Raw genomic sequence first — 5,604 nt, 5'->3', positions numbered from 1 at the left:
CTTAAGTACCATAATTAGAATTACTTAAACCCAGGGAGGAGTCTCAAAAATTTTTGTAAATGGATTATCTCCTGGGGCAAAGGGGGGAAAACTAACATTTTACATTATTCCTTCCTAGCCAACTCCAAACCAATTGGTTATTGATCTTTTCTCTCCCAGGATAGCTATTGCCTTCTAGTTTTAATCTATCAGTTCTTTCTTCTGGCAATCTTTAAGAGTGACTCTGGATCTTGGGAAGGTAGTAATCTTTGTGCCATCTAGGGTATATCAGGTTGTTTAATATTGCCAGAAATATTTACTCTTTGTCCTGGCTAAAACCTGACAAGATAGTTGAAAGAATTTAATAACTTTTGATCAGAAATTTGGCCAAATTGGAAGCTGAGACTGAGAGTTTTGTTTTAGCATAGAGGTAAAAAGAAAATCCTATGGAAAATGAATTACAATGAAAAGGGGAAGTTTTGGGCAGAGAGGGGAAGTCTTTTGGGCGGTTGCATTCTGTGGATTATGAAGAGACCTGATGCCTATCTCTAACTGCTTGCCTTGTTTTCCCCTTGAGAGATGTGATCCCCATAAAATCTGTATGGGAAGTTGAGGGATAGAAGGTCTTTTCTTCTGCATCTGCTTCCTGCTGGACAGGGGCATAGAACTGTCCCTACCTATTGGGGGATTCATGGAACTCTCGCCCTGTCTGATCTCAGATGAGAGGAAGGGGTCTCAAGATCTGCCTGGAAGACCACATGTGCTTCTTTGGTTGCGACTGGTAACCTTGCTGGGTCATCCTCCGCATCCCCAAGGCCATTGAATGAGGAAAAACAGATTTTAATTAATAAATCCATTGGCTCTATAGAGCCTGTGGCCATTCAATCTGTCATTCAGGTGTTGTTAATTGTTGAGGAATTAGGCCCGGAATGGATAGGAGAGAACATTAGACTTCAATGATTACAATCAACAAGTATGAATCACAAGTTTTAGGGTAATTATCTAAAGCTGAGGTAGGAGAGTTCTATGATTCAGGTTAAAAACAATATTATTTATGATTAAGAAACTAATGGAGTTAAAACACTAATGAAAGAAAACTTAGAGTTTCTGTAGCGAGAAGCCCTTTCGTTTGGCCTGTATCACTACAAAGTCATTTGGGTAGCAACCCAATTCTTTGAGGTATTAAAAACAGCTGTCCTTGTTTTACAAATGCAATTTTTACAAGACCAGAAGTGTGGCTCCAGAAGCAATTTGAACCCTTCTTAGGCAGGAGATGCATGTTGAACATCACCAAGGTGCAGAGGCCCTCACTGATGGGATCAAAGATGCTATTCATGGAAGGAAGTTCCTAACGCTGGAGCATTTTCAGTTTCAAGCTATTTAAATAAGACTTTTTCCATCTTTCTCCCTTCCTCACTGCTTTCTTTAACCTGAGTGGGACACACTAAAGGACCTGAAATAGAACTGAAGGCATTCTAAAATGGCAAACCATATGTGAAAGATGTGCACAGCATCCACAGTACCAGCCCTCAGTACCTGGAGGAGAAGATCATTCAGACACAAATCTATGAGTCCAATCACTCAAAAGAGGGGTGTTTTGGACTTATGGCTGAACCTGTAGTTGGTAAAGCCATGGAGCCAAGGTGTGTGAGTAGAGTCTATGGGGGAATGTAAAGCCAACCTCCTTTCTGTGTCTGATCTTGAAGATGCTTTAAATTCAACCCAAGAAGGATATCATTGTGGCATTCATCAGAAATGAAGATTTCAAGTATGTCTGCATGTTGGGATCACTATACATGAGGCTCAGGCAGTGCAATTGATTGCTACAAGTGCTTGGAGCCTCTGCACAACGACTATTGAAAGATCAGGAGCCAGAACTGAAATGGGGAGTTTGCACTGAGGCAAGTAGATGAGTTTATTGCTGCACTACTGCACAGTGTGTCTGTGATATCATTCTGCCCCGGCTACAGAAACGGTATGTGGTAGAGGAAGCTGAGCAATGGAGCCTTGGGTTGATGCTCTAGAAGAGGACACGCATGATGTGCAGTTCAGCAAAGAGGAGGAAGGGGAGGGTGAGAAGTTGGAGAGGGTACGATCACCTGATCACTGCTGGAGAAGCTACTGTGACTTGGATAATCCCTGGCACTCGCCCACACTACACTATTGGAGGAGTAAGAGCGGGTCTCCCAGAAGGCAGGCAGCCTCCCCAAAGCAGGAGCTCTTCTCACAGAGAAAGGCATCCGAGCAAGAGTCCAAGATGTCACCACAGCAGGTCCTGAAATAGAGAACACAGATCCCGCTCCAAGTCCCCAGATCCTTACCATAGCACAGACACAGGAGCCACTTGAAGTCTCCTGAAAGATCTAAGAAAAGCCACAGGAAGAGCTGGAGAGGGAATGAATTATGGATTCAGTTTGGTTTTAGTCCTAATGGCCTCCTGCGTACATGAAGGCATCTGTCTATGTGAAAGGATTAAGATCTACTCCCAAGGCAGTTATGAGAATAATTTAGAGTTTTGGTTTTGTTTGTTTTTTTTCACCTAAAATTTTTTCTACTTTAATTTTTTTAAATGAAAGAGGTGCTGAGTTTTGTATCTCTTTTTGAATTATAATCCACAAATTTGAAGGATAATGCTTCCCAAGGGCTGCTTTTGACAACTTTTTACAACCAATCTTGACTGTGCTCAAATTTATGAGGGTAGAGAGAATTTGAGGAGTGGAGGGTAAAACAGACAAGGAGAAGATGTGGCCACCTGGTGACCCTTTTGTTATATCCTAAAAACCCCCCAAAACAAAAACTAAAACTAAAGATAAATTTGGTCTGTCAGTAAACATGTTCCATGCTACTCTGAGACTTTTTTTTTTTTAATAAAAAAGCAAATGCTTTTAGAAATTATAAAAAAAAATTATAAATTTGCCAAGCCACAGAATGCTAATATAAAGGACAGCTCATAATTGTTTATTTCTTACTTTTACTAGAAATTAAGATTTTTAAAGGTTAAAAATTATGTTATTGAGGATACTGGAAATAATAAAAGGGATGACTGTGCAAGGAGAGTAGGATATATTTTGGGCTAAGAAATGGTAAGAAATGAAGATGCATTTTCATTAAGGGAAATGAAAGTAGTTTTGTTGTAGTTGTTTTAGCATGGGAACAGATAATTTTACCTTGTGTAATGAAGCTAGCCAAAATTGAATTATCATAAGAGTTTAAAAAAATTTCAATCATGCACTTACGTAAAACCAAAACTTTTAATTTTCTTTCTTCTAAAAGAAGAAAGTTTTCTTGAATTGTAGGTCTGCTCCTGATAAGACATTATAAAAGGATTTTCTTTTTGACTAATCTGCCAAGAAAGCAAAGATTCTGTGTTTCATCAAAATAGTTTTGTGTTTTATGTTGTTTTAATTGGGTCTTTTACTTAAGAACACTGAATCTTCTCATAGTAAATGCTAACTTGTATTGGTCTCTGAAATCCTTTATTGTCACTTTGGTTAAATAGATAATTAAGTATTCTTTCATAATAACCTGTGATCCTTATTTAATCAAGTGTCCAAACCTTTCAATATTTTTGACAAAATGATTTCCCAAAATGAGATTCTAAAAGGTCTTTTTTTAAAACACCATAACAACTTTGAGAATTCCCAGAGGCCCCCTAGAAAATCTCAAAGAACTTGAGTCTCTCCTTATAAAAAGGGATATGTTCAACTAATTAGACGTGTTTGATATGTTAAATTACAAGGGAAGCATTGTCAAGTAAGTAACACTGAGCCTTCTTTATGTTGTATTCGTATAAGTATATAAGCATTCCAAAAATTATGTGAAATTCCTGGAAGTCTGAGATGTCCTAACATAAGATATCTGTCATCACAGTTGAGGCACTAGAAGGACTGAACCTGACTATCAGCTTGTAGCACACGTGAATGAAATACATTCTGCTCCTGCAAAAGTGACCCCTAATTGCCAGATTTTTGCCACCCTGATGTCCTTGTAAACATGGCAACAGTCTGCTCCTGAATCAGAGAAATTAAGATGCATAAACAATGGCTGTAAATTAAACAAATAGGGCTATGAGAAACCCAAGACAGCAGATTGATTCCTCCAAGCTCCCTGGCCTACTCTAGTTTTTTTCGTTTTGCTTTCCTTTATTTACTTTAGTGCATTAAAGTTGGGCTTCATTGAACTGTCCAACTTATGGATTATCAATATGTTTTTGTTGTTGTATGTGTGTCTTATGCTGGGTTGAAGCCTTCCCGTGCTGTAAGGCTGATACCCTCACAGTGGCTTAAAAGCTGTTAGAAAATGTGCTTTCACTCCACATAAGATAGTCACCACTAGACCAATGTGTATTGGTATATAACCTTTGTTATCTTATGTTAGTATGACCAGATACTGTTAGTCTTTAACATTTTATGCTGAAGCCTATATTAACAGGTTAAGGCAGATATCCCAGATCCCAATTCAAGGGACTCTTGGTTATAGTCTAGAGCCTGGTATTCTGGAAGCTTTGTCAGAGAAGCATAGCCTACAAGCACAATTGAAAGAGACCAGGTACTCCTGACCACTGATACTGTTGCAAAACTAGAAGGCACAGAAACTTGGGTGCGCATCTCACAGCTGAAGTTGGCTCCACCTTCTGATTCTTCACACCAACTGGAGCCCTCCAGATAAACTGACTAGGAAGAGAAGTAGCTGACATCAGTGTAGAACATTTCTGCCCAAAATGCCAGATCAAGACTTCCTACCTTAGCTAAACATGAAACACTTTCTTCCTTTCTCCCTCCCTCCCTCCCTGCCTCCCTCTCTCTCTCTCTCTCCCATATCTCCCATATCTCCCAGTCCATTTCTAAATGTGTGTGTGGGGTAACCACTGGAATTTAGAACAGCTTTCTATTTCAGGTTAGGAGAAAGCCTAACTGACCCCTGCCTTGATTAGGCAATTGTGCCCTGACAGGATTCATCCTTGTCTGTAATGATTATCATTCTCTTTGAGCCCATGTATGCCTAGATTGCTGGCGCATAGCTAGGCAATGTCTCATAGATTAACTGTGCCCCTACATGTTCTAGAAAGGACAGACCAGCAGGTTTTCCATGATTCAGGGTTTGCTAACTCTGGCAGAGCCCTATTTTCCTGGTTAGGAATTGATACCAATGCGATTATGATCAGAAACCTCTCCTTAATTGCAGGAAACATCGCAGATTCCTTTGCTAAGGCATTAGCTGCCCAGCAAAGATCCTTAGACTCTCTGCTGAGCAAGGCGGTGTCTGTGCTATGGCCAACACCTGCTGTACCTGGATCAACACTTCTGGGGAAGTTGGAACTCACTTACATAAGATCATTGAGCAAGCTTAAAAGGGTGTCTTCTTACAATGGGGCCTTACTTTGATTGGTTTAAGTCTTGAGGACTACGACTCCGAAGTTTATCCTTCTCATAGTTACCATAAAAGTCTCCCTGGCACGTTACAGTCTCTCAAAAGCTTTGAATGCATGCTCACGGCTGCTAATTGCCAAGCAAATGCTCTCCCTAAGACGGAGTGTCAGAGATCACAAAGAGAATGATTGATGTACAGATTATGAACCTGGAACCTGGAACCATGACCTGTGAATGTCACAAAGATTAAGCAAAA

At 39.9% G+C, this 5,604-nt stretch overlaps 1 pseudogene; it reads left to right on the top strand.

Moving 5' to 3' along the window:
* The first annotated feature begins 1,458 nt into the window (after positions 1 to 1,458).
* On the top strand, positions 1,459 to 2,428 carry LOC109452256 (pre-mRNA-splicing factor 38A; annotated as a pseudogene).
* The last annotated feature ends 3,176 nt before the right edge of the window (positions 2,429 to 5,604 follow it).

The sequence above is a fragment of the Rhinolophus sinicus genome, linkage group LG02, assembly GCF_036562045.2.
Source record: "Rhinolophus sinicus isolate RSC01 linkage group LG02, ASM3656204v1, whole genome shotgun sequence".
NCBI classification, from domain to species: Eukaryota; Metazoa; Chordata; class Mammalia; order Chiroptera; family Rhinolophidae; genus Rhinolophus; species Rhinolophus sinicus.
Note: the sequence above shows the minus strand (reverse complement) of the source record. Positions and strands in the feature narration are given on the sequence as shown.